At 48.2% G+C, this 13,597-nt stretch overlaps 1 long non-coding RNA gene across 1 annotated transcript in view; it reads left to right on the forward strand.

Moving 5' to 3' along the window:
• Window positions 1–7,652: 7,652 nt before the first annotated feature.
• The window catches only part of LOC140711213 (uncharacterized), a 28,562-nt gene continuing 22,617 nt past the window's right edge, over window positions 7,653–13,597 (forward strand). The window contains exon 1 of the long non-coding RNA XR_012092376.1: window positions 7,653–11,243. This is a non-coding gene — a long non-coding RNA (uncharacterized lncRNA). The remainder of the gene's footprint in view (window positions 11,244–13,597) is intronic.

The following is a 13,597-nucleotide window of genomic DNA, read 5'->3' on the forward strand; positions in this document are numbered from 1 at the left end:
CAGACACGTGTGATGCTGACCATTTTCTGTAAACTCCAAGGGTGTAGTGGTCTCCTTGGCGCTTTACAGTCTTCTGAAGCTTTTGATGTGTCTGTACTTTATAGATTTTTCAGAAGTAGACAGCATTTTCCCACACCCTTGGGCTGAGTTTCATCAGAGGCTGGTGTGTGGGAAGCACCACACCCACATTCTGACAGGGAAGACTCTGGTGCCCAACTGAGGTCGGAGTGGAAATTTGTTCTTCCTTCCCTCCAGTCTGGTCCAGCTGCTCCCTGGTTGCAGAAGAAAATCATGCTTATCCAAGTCGTAGGCAAACCCCTAAATCAAACATTTGTCTTTTTTCTTTAATAGGCCCATTTAGTTTATAAGGGATGATAGGTAGAGAAATGTCTTTTAGGGGAAAATTAATTTCCTTAATTACAGAGAACTTTTTGGATAAAAACTGCAATCAGGAAGCTATTTTGTAACAAGATCTAGTTAAATACTACAGTGGAAAGCTCCTTATATTTGATCTTAAACTTGGGCCCTGTGTGCGTGTCCGCACGCTCGTGCTCATGACGCCAGGCGCAGATGTGAACTACAGGCACAGTACATACTTTCTGGTTGCTTTTTTGAAAGTCTTATTGCTTGGCCTCTCTGACTCAAATGTTGAGTTACGTTGATTCTGTTCAGAATGTTCATCCCTCCATCTAGGGTCCAGTCGTCTTTCAGGGAGGAACCGTCTTCCTCATCTCTGTCTCCTACAGTATTGTATATTTAATAGTCAAATATTTATAGGTTACATGGGTACATGGGTGACTGATCTGTTCATTAGGAGGAAAACGATACCAATTTTCACATCATTATAATGCACTTGTTAAATGATTGTTAGTATAATGAAGTTTCTATGGCAAAAGAGGCTTTGCAGATGTGAGTGTAACGGACAGTGAGATGGGGGAGGACCCTGGGTTGTCCAGGTGGGTGCAGTGTTTTCACATGTGCCTTGATGAGAGGGAGTACGAGGGTCTGCCTCAGAGGAGGAGACCTGAGGAAGAGATAGAGGCCAGAGGGCTGTGGGGCTGAGGGCGAGTGTGGGGCAGGGGCCTGAGGGGTGCAGGGCTGAGGCCGGGGCAGTGGTAGGAGGGGTGTGGGGCTGTGAGTCAAGCTGCATGGTGGCCTCTATGAATTAGGAGACTGCAGGCAGGAATACAAGCTACTGACCCCTTGACTTCAGCCCTGGGACTCCTGACTTCCAGGGCTGAGAGGAGGTTTGCATTTGTGGTAATTTGTTGCAGCAGCAATAGGAAGTTAATGCATTGTATCTGTTCTTCACCTCCAAACCTTTGAAAAGTAACCCTGTTGTATTGGCCTTTTGTGTGCCCTAAATTCTAATGAGATGGTTTGTAGGAAATAATGGACACAAACGATGGCAGAACAAAAAGTTGGACAGAAGCAGTGTCTTCTGTGGTTCTGTAGTTTGGGTCTGTGAAGTTAGATTTCGGTCAGAGTGTGTGGTCTTGTTCAGCGTATACCTGGAGTACTTGTTCAGAGCTCCTTGGGGGGTGGTCTTTAACACTGTTAGGATTAAAACTCCAAGCACATCAGGGCCAGAGTTCCTGAGTCAGTGTTAGGCGAACTTTGAATAAGAGTTGGCATGTAGAATCTGCCCACTTTACTAGTATGAAGCAGCAAAATCTTTTTTTTTATTTTTTGAGGTGGAGTCTGTCACCCAGACTGGAGTGCAGTGGCGAGGTCTTGGCTCACTGCAACCTCCACTGCCTGTGCTCAAGTGATTCTCCTGCTTCAGCCTCCAAATTGTATGATTTATTTTCCTGTTTTATTTACTAGTATGTGAAAACTCTGCAAACTTTATTAATACAAAAGACATGCCAGAACTTAGGAGAATCTGGCATTTTCCCATGCAAATTAGTAGTGATGTGGAATTCCTGGGCTGGTTTGGTTTTATAAGACATGGGGCAGATTCTTTGCCTAATTTCTGTGGAGCTAACAATTGTTAATCACCCAGCACTCTTACCTCCCCCAACAGCTCAGGTGAGGGGGGTGTTATCCCCACTGCCGTGATGAGAGGCAGGAGACTGAGGCTTAGATGAGCAGGTGACACATTACTGTCCAGCCCCACCCACCCTGTAGTTTCCTGCCATGGCTCAGTTATCTTCCTGCAAGAAAGGACAGACACCCTGGTGCTGGGTAGAATTCCTTGTGAACCCCTTTCCATCCTCCAGGGAGTTCTTGCTTTACAGTGGTGGCTCATGGGGAGTCCTCTGGCCCACTGAGAAAAGTGACTCATGTTGTGACATTACTGCCTCTGTCCGGTTGCTGTCGATTGGGTGATTTGTAAAGAGACATTTATTGCTCACAGCTCTGGAAACTGGAAAGTCCAAGGTCAAGGCAGTCCAAGGTCAAGGCACCTGCACATCTGGTGCCTCAGGGCCTGTGGCTTACAGACGGCAGCATCTCACCGGGTCTTGCGTGGCAGCGGTCGTCTCATCAGAACTCACGTGGTGGAGGAGCAGGAGGGCTCCTCCAGGCCTCCCAACAAGGACACCAACCCCAGTCGTGAGAGCAGGACCTCCCAAAGGCCCCACCTCTTAATGTATCCTGTTGGAGATGGTTTGAGCATGAGGTTTTGGGGACATTCAGGCCAGAGCCATTGCTCTGCTGTGGTGTTAGGGCTGCATGGCATCATTACTGCAGCAGAGCCACAGCTTCTTATCTGCATTTGCTGCAGGAGGAAGACACAGGTGCCTGTGCAAGTTGGGGTTCGGTGCAAGAAGTGGAGACCCTCTGGGAATCTTAGCAGTAGGAACTTAAGGGCTTTGAGAACTGACACTTTAGGACTGTAGTTTTCTTCAGACTGTAAAAACCTTGGTGTGTGACAATACTGAACATTGCCTGAGCCCTGTGATCCTGTAAAACAGTGATGGTTAAGACACTCCCCCTCCCCACAACTGCGCCCCAACTTTTACTGCAAGAAGCCCCTTCCCATGTGGCTTAGGCTGACTGGCGGATGACCATTTACTGAGGACAAGGCCAGATACAGGCCTTCAAACCCCCCTTCTCTGCCTTATAAGTGATTAGCTAAACTGCCTGTTCCCACTAATCAATCACCTCCCACCTTGAAATGGTTCTTCGTGGTGCAGTTGCGCCTAGGGGGGTGGACTTGTCTTTGACTGTTGCCTTCCACAGAGGACGGTTAGGGTGGGCAGGAAAGAATTCACTGCTACAGGTCTGCATTCCAGGCTGTTTCCAGAAGTGGGAATTCTTGTGCCCTGGGGTCTGGGAATGGATTTCTAGTGTCCCAGCTTCAGGTGGAGTTGAAATTGAGTGAGGCAACCCACCACACCCATCTGGAGCCAGGAACTAGAGCCATTTTTAAAGTGGCAGTTTCTCCATAAGATTACCCAAAAAATGCGCTCAGCACGTTTCTTTCTTTCTCATATGCATTTGGCCATCTAAAATGGGAATGGTGGTTTTTGGAAGCATGGACGTAGTTTTAAATTTTGAGTATTGTAAACCTTAATGTAGCTTCTTAAAATGTTTGCCTGATTATCTGGAGATTTACTAAACCTTTGGAGTGGTAATAATGAGTTGATCTATATGACTTTGCTTTCTATGATGCAATGAAAGTACTCTAATTAAAACCTCTGCAGTTGGGTCAGCAGGCGATTGGCCAAAACACATTCTGCTTGGGTTTCTTTAACCAAACAAGGGAGTAGAGTGTAGGCTGAAGTGGCAAATTCATTTCAGAGCATGCCAGAGCCCTCAGTGATTGAGCAGCCTTCTCAGGTGAACGTGTAACGTGCCGTGAGTCTTGGCAAGCCTGGCTACTGATGTGTGCACGTGACACCACAGAGCCACACCTAGGAAGATGTGGTTTCTGTAACAAGCTTTGGAAAACCAAAGTTCAACTTAATTATCCAACTTTGTTACAGAAAAAGCTTAGACCAGATAGCCAAAGACCTGATTGTTTCATGGTTGAGACATGGTTATAAAATTGCCCTTACTTGGTGCTAATCAGTGTTGGTCCACAGTGATACTCTTCCAACCTCACTGAATAGTTTGGAGACTGATAAGAGACTGTGAAAATCTCCTTAAGGTGAAAAGGGCTCTGGGGCACCCGGGAATGTCCACACACCCGTGGCCATTCCCCTATAAGGTGGAGAGGACGGCTGGGTCACGCGGGAGCATCGGCACACCCGTGGCCATCCTCTTTAAGACGGAAAGGGCTGCTGGGGTGCCCCGCAATATCTGCACACCCACGGCCATTGTGGCTGTCCCCCTTTCTGCTCAGTCACCTCTGTGTTCCCGCATTCAGGCTTTGGGATACTCGTGAACAGCTCGTCCCCTGGGCTGGTGAGGAAGGAGTGGGAGGTTGTTCTGAGGCTCTGTCACTGTCTGCCCTGTCATGAGCTGGGCAAGGCAGTGGCAGTGACCCTGGAGGAGTCTGGTCAGGGAGGGCTCCGGCAGGAAGTGCTGAGGCTTGAGGTGGCTCTGCCAGTCGTAACCAAATGTCTTCCCTCTTATTTCCATGATTCCTTCTAGTTCTGCACCTTGCACTGCAGTGTCTCTGTGTATCTATAAATACATGTGAGTTATGATACAGGTGTCTCTTTCTCCTCTGTCTGGGGCTGGGCCCAGGGAGTGAAGTGCAAGACCCCCTTACTGCTGGATGCCCACCAGCACGAGGCACTGCCTGCCCTGCTGATAAATGCCTACAGCGAGTCCTGGAAGCCTCCTTCTGAGCACCTGGCCTGTTAACGGTGTATATGGGAGACAACTGAGCTCCCCTTGCCCCACCCTGAGCAGAGACTAGGGAGGTGGCGGCAGCACTGCCCCCATGGTGCATCCTTGGTGCATGGAGGAAAGTGTGTTCATGCTTAAAACACAGCCCATCCTCTCAAAAGCAGGGTGACAACCACATTTACTTCTGGAATCTTAAAAAAGGGCCCGTCTCTTTGAGAGAAGAACGTGGCATGTATGTGTGTACCTGCTTTGTTTTTTTTTTGAGACTATTTCCCTCTGTCACCCAGGCTGGAGTGCGGTGGTGCGATCTCAGCTCACTGCAAGCTCTGCCTCCCGGGTTCATGCAATTCTCCAGCCTCAGCCTCCCAAGTAGCTGGGACTACAGGCACCCGCCACCACGCCTGGCTAATTGTTTGTATTTTTAGTAGAGACGGGGTTTCACCGTGTTAGCCAGGACGGTCTCGGTTTCCTGACCTCGTGATCTGCCCACCTCGGCCTCCCAAAGTGCTGAGATTATAGGTGTGAGCCACCGTGCCGGGCCGTATGTGTGTACCTCTTTACAAGTCTTGCCCGACCTTTGCATTTAAAAATTATTGAAAAACTTAAGGATGTAACTGACAAGAACTTTATAGGTTTTTCCAAGTAAAAATTTGGAAAAGTTAAGTGAACCCATAATGTGTTTTATTTCTATGAGTCCCACACTTGGATTTTTAAATGTGGGCAAAACATGTGTATGTTCTTCAGCCTGATTTCCGTGGAATCGTGAATGAAACCTGCTGAAGTTGCCGTGCGGATTTTGTTATGTGGTGGTGACAAGTGGGGCTGGTCATCAAACAACTGGAGGGATCCTCGTCCTTTCTGTGCTCCTGTTGGACACTAGGCACGTGCTTGGGTGTTTTCTGTGTGTGTGGACAAGATGAGGACAGAATTTCCAGATTCACACGGTGGTATCTTCTCCCTTTTCTGTTAAAACGTGTCTTCTGCTGCTTCTACATAGACCAAGTGTTTCTTTCTCTTGCCTGTCTACATAAACGCTGTTTAACAAAAACCGTATTATAGACATGTGAAGCTGAAGTCCACATGATAAAGCAGATAGAGATGACTGAGTATACTGTTTTGTGGAAGGAAAGTTTAAAATGATTTTTAACTTTTTCCCTGAAATAGGGAATACTTTTAACTTTTTCCCTGAGATAGGGAATAATGAAATGGGAAAATAATTAAATTTTCCCATGTAATTGTTAGATTATATTGAATTATTAGATTATTCATGTATTGCAAGGGAAAAAGGAACTAGATCACCCCATGTACCCAAATGAAAATTTAAAGGGTATGGGCGAGTTCATTTGAACTCCTTTAATTTGTTTTTGTTTGTTTGTTTTTGACAGTCTCACTCTGTTTCTCAGGCTGGGTGTAGTAGTACAATGACAACTCACTGCAACCCCAACCTTCTAGGCTCAAGTGATTCTCCTGCCTCAGCCTCCCCAACGGCTGGGATTTACAGGCGTTAACCACCACACACAGCTTATCACCTCTTGGAGACTAGCTTTGAGTTTGGGCATTCATTGAACTATATTTTGGTTAATTCTCAAAGTTTGTCACTGTTTATCTTTAATTTGCTAAAAATCTACACGTATTGTAAAATGTGTTACATTTCCTTAGCATTCACGGATTCTCCGTTAGTGGGGCAGAGACACAGAAGGGCAGAAGGCTTTCGGACATCATCAGGGTTGCAGTTGAGTCCTTGCCCCGAACACACTGGAGCTCTGGGCTCTGTGGCCCCACGGGGGTCCTCTGTCCACTGAGGGGGCCGGGTTACCTGGAAGGTCCCTCCAGCCTCTGCAATTTTGCCCTTTTCAGGTTAACATCTCATTGTTGTCCTGGACAGCACTGCCTTTCGTTCACTGACCCACAAGTGAACAGCTGGTCAGTGGCCAGTGCTGCTTCCTTCAGCTGGGAGGTGGTGATGTAATAACACTTCCGTGGAATTTGGTTCTTGGTGTATTAAGGGTTCAGTTGTATGTTTATTTTTACTCTGCACCTCTGAATTGGTCTTTTGATTGCAAAGAGATTGCTTACTGGATTTGTTTCTGAATATTTCGTGGATAACAGGAGAACCTTGGTTATCTGTGTGTTCATTTAATGTGTTTTTGCCTGGCATTTATTTGGGTGTGTTAGCCCTTAGCCCACTTTCTGTGTGTGGTGGAGTCATTGAAATCATTTATGTGAAGTGTCTCTTCTATTAAGGCCAGAGGACGTGGGGTGGTGTCTCCCTAAACTAGGGGGAAATGGCATTGTTCTGCCCTCCTCCCTGGGAAAGCTGGTGTTTCCAGGTCTCTGAACTTGGCTCCCACACTGGGAGAGTGGCTGTGGCTTCTGGAGCCCATTTTGTGCGGGACTGACTCCTTCACTTGCTTTATTCCTCACTGTCTTTGCTGCTTTATGATGCAGGGATGAGGGAGTTGGGCCCAGGGGCCTTGACTATGCCTGAAGGACCCGATGCAGAAAACTCCTGGTGGGAAGGATGTTCCTTGAGGGCAGCTTTTGGAGTCTTTTCCTACTTTTAACTGAGAAGCAGCTATTCACATGGTTCTATTCTGCTGGTATGTTTCAAAATAATTGGCGTAGAGTTGCGAAGATGTCCGAGACACCCATGATCCACTCCGGGCCAGTGCCGGGCATTGTGCTCAGATGCCTTCAGACCGCATTCACATGCCAAAGATTCTTGCTTGGTTATTCTCAAACTTATGAGAATCTAAAACGCGAGCCACGGTATGGATTTTCTCTTGAGCCCCCATGACTTTGCCTTGTATTTTGGGCATGAATGACTTCATCAAGGGGAAAGAATTTGAGGAAGGAGCCTCTGAGGCTAGGAGGGGGTGGGAAGGGGCGGGGGGAAGAGGAGGGAAAAGGCAAGGAGCTGTAGAGAGAAGAGCCAGGCTGGGCCTGGGGCATCTCCCCATGATGCTCCCCCACCCCTGGCGCGAGGCCCCAGGGACTGACTGATTTTCCCACAGGAAATGTGCATGATTGCGTGTCTGTTTTGTGGGCTGGCCATTTGGATTGAGGGAATGTCTGTGTTGTGATTCCTTATAGATTCAAAGATTGGAAAGGTTTGTGCTCAATACAGGGGTCTCTTGGTGCGATGGGAAATGTGATCGCAGCCGCCTTCAGGGTGGGGAGAGCCCTTGAGGCCCTCAGTGGTGGCCGGTGTCGGCCTTCGCTTTCCTGGGTGAGCTGCCCTCAAGGTGGGAAGGGAGGCCCTCGGTGGTGGCCGCTGTTGCCCTTCGCCTCCCTGGGTGAGTGCTGTTCCATCCCCAGCTCTCCGACTCCTTGCCTGGCACCTTCCTCGTTGGAGACCGTGATCCATGAACTTTTTCCACGCGTGTCCTGCAGACTAGTGCTGACTGCAGGTTCAGGAGTGGTCAGAGGAGGCCAGAGGGAGGCCCTCGTGATGCGAAGCTAAACGTTTAATGATGGCGCTGTTCAGTGCATGAGCCGCGTCAGCCCAAGAGTCTGGGTAAGAGGGAACCTTGGGGTGTGGAGGGAAGACTGGACAGATGGGTGCTTTCCTCGGCCCCCGGGAGCACGGCCAGGTCTGTGCTCAGACCTCCTGGTTTCTCCCATATTTCCATAAATAGCAAGGGAAGGACTCGGGGGCACCCAGGGACCTCAGGGGTATAAGCTGTGTCCTCTCGTGGCCCCAGCTGTGGCCAGTGACGTTATTCTCTTTAACCTCAGGCTTATTTTCTATAAAAACACAAAGGGACAGAAGTAGTTCAAGGGCCTCTAAAGACTTACGTAATTGTTAATAGGCCTAATTTTATGCTTTCTTATATATTAAGAGCAAATCATGAAACAAACTCATTTCTGTTTGAAGAAATCTTTACTGCTCTCATTTTTGTGGCAAGCAGCATTGATTCCTTGCTTAGTGAGCGTTAGTGCCCTCCTGCCTAGTGCTGCTGCCTGGTGTGTCCTCGCACACACCTCTGTCCATTGGTCTCCGTTCACCTTTCCGCCTAGAATTGTAGGAGGGGCGCTGGGATCTTAGGGCTAGAAAGAAACTCTGAAGACCACTTTCAGGGGCGGCTTTTAGTCAGGGCTTCCAGAGAGACAGCCAGCCGGGTGTGCGTGTGTCTCCAGGGCGAGGCTTGTTGCAGGGGCTACAGTGTCCAAGAAACCCCAGGACCCACAGCCTGCAAGCTGGAGTCCTGGGAGGGTGTGGCTTGAAGACTTGAGAAGTGGAGGGTGCAGATCCCACCCGGGTCTGAGGAGCTGAGACCCAGGAGCACGGGCTGCAGAAGACAAATGTCACTGGCCCATCAGCCAGACAGGTGGAGTGAACCCAGTTTTCCCCGCCTTGCTGTTTTACTCGGGCCCTGGGTGGATAGGGTGGTGCCCCCCACACCGGCGAGGATGGGTCTCCACTCAGTCCAGAGGCCAACATGCATCTCACACAGAAATAATGCAGAACCAGCCATCTGGGCACCCTAGGCACGCTCAGGTTGATGCACAAAACCAACTCCGCGCGTGGCCCTGATGTCTGCGTGTTCGCATCACTCCACGCACATTACTCGGTCGTCGCCTTGGTGAGTTTGTAAGCTCATTGTGTGCTTCTGGGGCTCTTTGTCCCGGGTGGTAGTGGTAGTGATGTCATCACCACCCAGCTCAGGTATGAAAGGTGATGGCACCAACGGCTCCTTGTTTCTCAGACACTTGAGTGGGTGCTCTGTGCAGCCAGTTCCACCTGCAGCAGCATCTGTTCCCTATGCCGATTCCATTCGGAGTATGTGCCTCCCTTCTGTTGAGGGTGCAGCCTTCTTTCAGGGAAGAACTGTGTCCTGTTCGCCTATATCTCCTGTTGTGTATCTCATGGCTGAATAAGTAGCTATAGGATACCTCGGTGGCTGAATGATAGGTTCATTGGAAAGAAAACTTTATAATCTTTCTTTCTTTTTGGGATGGAGTTTCACACTCAACGCCCAGGCTGAAGTGCAATGGCATGATCTTGGCTCATTGCAAACTCTCCCTCCTGGGTTCAAGTGATTCTCCTCCCTCAGCCTCCCAAGTAACTGGGGCTACAGGCGTCTGCCACCATGCCTGGCTAATTTTCGTATTTTCGTTAGAGAAGGGTTTTCACCATGTTGGCCAGGCTAGTCTTAAACTCTTGACCTCAGGTGATGCACCCACCTCGGCCACCCAAAGTGCTGGGATTACGGCCATGAGCCACCACACCCAAGAACTTATTACCATTTTTTTTAAAATCATAATGGGCTTGTTAAATGCTTACATTAATGTTTATTTTTAAAAATGTTATCTGTGACCTTTTAGCTTTTCATAGCACTTCTCGTGTGAGTATATAAAAAAGGCCCTTTAGTCGTGGGGGAGAAGCGGTTATCCCTTTCAGCAGAGGGAGATGGAGGAACAGGCCCTGGTGGGTCTGAGCACAGGCAGTCACCCCAGCCTTGGTGCTTGCTTAGGTCTGTTCTCCGTTCACCGTAGCCGCATCCACTCTCATTGTCAGCTTAAAAATAAGCTTTTTCCTCTTTCTAATCAGAACAGTTAGTTTGTTAACCATCACGTTAAGGTATCGAGAATGATGGCTTTCAGGCCTCAGATATGACACAAGTAATAAATGCAGCTGACCCTGAACCACATAGGTTTTGAGCTTCGAAGGATCACTTACGTTAATTATTTTCCAACCAAACCCTTACTGAAAACACGTGGCTTTGTGGAGGGCCGACGTTTCCTACATGCGGTTCCATAGGGTGGCCGTGGAGTCCTGTGGATACGTAGATTTGGGTAAACGCGGGGGGTGTTCTGGAATCCATGTCCCTGTGTATACAGAGGGACAACTGCAGCTTTTTAAAAGTTTGTGTCCTGCCTTACCCTAAAACGGCTCCAAGGTGGATGCAAAATTATTTCATTTTTTTGATTTTCTTGGTGGGATATTGATGTTTATTCTTCAGTGTCTAAAATCCTGAGTGAACAGAGTTACCACTTCAGGAACAAAGCCAGTCTGGAAACACATACTGAGATATCCACCTCTTCTTCATGGTTTCACAAAAGGCCATGATCATATTTTATTCAGTTGAACTGTAGGAAACTGCCAGTATTTGCTGGTTTTGGCCTACAAAATGGCAAGTGCGTACGATTTTAAAAACAAAGGCTTCCTGGATGGGGAAAATAGGAATCGGTAAGAACCTGAAGTTGTCTGTCATGGCCTCTGAGTCACAGGTAAATAAACCTGCGTGAGGGGAAGTTGGTTGTACAGTATTTTCCTTCTGTTTTGAGACTGTCAGAAAAAGGTCAGTTCCATTGCGTTGGGCCCCTTTGCCTCACCTTTGCTGCATAGGGGATTTGCCATTATACCTCTTGGTTCCAGTGCCCAAGAGGCTGATGCCACATAGAAGACCTGCAGGTCGGTGGATGTGAAACAGGCATCGGACACGCTGTGCACCTTGGGACGCATCTGAGAAGTGCGTGCTTGCGGCAGGTCTGAGGTGAGGGCGTGTTCCATCTCCTCTCCCTTCTCTGGCTTTTCAGGCCTTTGAAGTTGGTCCTGGAAAGTGAAATTAGTTAATGCTGATTTAAGCTCCAGGTCAAAGTCGGGGGGCCGAAGAGACCCGCCCTTCACTAGGGGTGTGAAGCATTGGGCCCTCCCATCAGGAGGCAGCAGGTACTCGAGAAAGCCCCACATGCCCTCCAGTTCCCTTATGTTGAAATTTTTTGTACTCAGCCATGCCGGGTCATTTTGGGAGGTAAATGGGGCGTTCACATGGGGGTGTGCAGTATTGTTAGGTGTCAGGTGTGAGAGTTGAATTTGTAGAAGCTGTGCGGATAGGAAAGGGCGTGGCAGGGAGTGCTGTTTACAGGGAGCAGATTTAACGTGAGGTCTGTGCTCTGCCTGGGTCCATGTCTGACCGGTGTCTCCCAGTCTGCAACAAGACGTTCACGTGACTCGGCGCCATCGTCCCACTCTGTGTAGACGTCTGAGGATCTGTTCGCAGCTGCTCTGTGAGAATGAGTTGTGATAATTAACTGAGAAACAGTGAACAAACCCTGAATTGGTTAGCACTGGTTCCACGGCCACTTCTGCCGTGGTTGGAGTCATTCATAATAAAGTGTGCTGGACTCCTATGCAGAGCTCTGAATTTCAGAGGCCCTTTAACTTGGCAGCTAACCAGCCGCTTCCTTCAGAAGACATTTGAGTCCCCTTTACCTACCAGGGTGACTCTGGGAGTTTGAAGATGAGTGAGACAAGCCCTCCGTGTCTTGTGGATTTTACTGTCCAGAGGGGAGACAGATGTGGATGGTGAAGGAGGCCCTATCAGAGGTCAGCGCATGTCAGTTTTGTTTCTTCAGCACTTGCTATGTTCAGGCAGTGCCCCGGGCCATGTGCAGAGCATCTGGGGACCCTGCCCATGGCATCCCAGGCACAGCTAACATCTGTGCCATCTTCGTACTTGGCCTGAGTTTTGGGGAAGTACCGAGGATGGCTTCTGCCTTTGCTGGAGAGAGTTGGAAGTCAGGGCAGCCCTCCACAAGGAGATGATCGCCAGCTGATTCCTCAAGAAAGAGAGGTGGTCCCCACATGGGCAGAGCAGGGCAGCATGCACAGACCTGGGTGTGGGGTCTGGGGCATGTGCATCTGAGTGGGGTCTGCTGGGAGACAGCAGGGGTGAGGTGTGAAGGCAGTTGGAATTGACAGGATAAATTATCACTAAGGCGATGCTGGGAAAACATAAAATTGGGACTCTCTGGGGTAAACGTGGACTTAGGGTGACCCTGGGCGTGGGTGTTTTCAGGCTCTGAAGGCAGAGATTTAAGAAATTGGGGCAGAGCTGAGCCCCAGATGAGGATGAAGACCACCCTTGGGATGTTAAATGAGACGGGGTGGAAATCCAGTGAATATCCTGGGGTCAGTCCAGCAGGAAGGCAGCAGAGGAGACCAGTGTCCTCAAAGGCCCCTTGGGCCTGTCTCTCAAAGTGCTGGGATTACAGGCATGAGCCACTGCTCCCTGCTGATACTTTTAAAATTTCTAAGCTACTCTCTCTCATACCCACTTCTGTATTTATTTTTTTTAGACCAGGTTTATGGCTATATTTTTTCCAAGGGAATCAAAAAGTTACCTGTTTGAAGTACAAATAACACCGTGTTTAAAAACCAAAAATGCTAATTTGCATAGAAGTTTCCAAATACCCAGTTGGTTTGAGCCTTGCATTGCAGTGTCACTACCTGCTCTTAAATTTCTACACGATGTATAGATAGCGAGGCAGGGGGACGGCTCGTACATCTTCAGGTTTCAATTCTACTAACTTAGGCTATATTTTCATTTATTTTGGCACACCTGTGGGTGTGGCAAGCAATGCCAGGGTATTTATTTTGAAGCTTGTCCAACAACAGTTGGGAAGATTTTCACATTTTTAGAATTTTCATAGTAATAGTTATAATTTACAAAGAATTTAAAATTGTGTAGTCATTATTTTGCTTTTTTTCTAGATGTGCCCCAAAACAGGATTGCTAAATATCATTCTACATCACAGGATTCAGAACAGTACCCTTTTGGAGCAGATGCCTGTAATCGAGGAATTCCACCTAGTCAGTTCACTTTAAACGTGTTTAAAAGGTTTTCTTTATCCTAGTTGGCACCTGTGGCTATGGTTTGTTTTCACTGCTGAGGAATATTCTATGATGGAAACCGTAATTCATCCGTTTTTCATATCGGTGGACATTTGGATTGTTTTGGGAGGGTGAGTATGTCTATTCAGCCTTCATTTTTTCAGGATTTTTTGTAGAAGATAATGTAACAGTGTAACATCCTCTGGTACAGAGCCAACACGAACCCTGATTACA

Source organism: Chlorocebus sabaeus, unplaced genomic scaffold (assembly GCF_047675955.1).
Source record: "Chlorocebus sabaeus isolate Y175 unplaced genomic scaffold, mChlSab1.0.hap1 unalloc_scaffold_298, whole genome shotgun sequence".
NCBI lineage: Eukaryota > Metazoa > Chordata > Mammalia > Primates > Cercopithecidae > Chlorocebus > Chlorocebus sabaeus.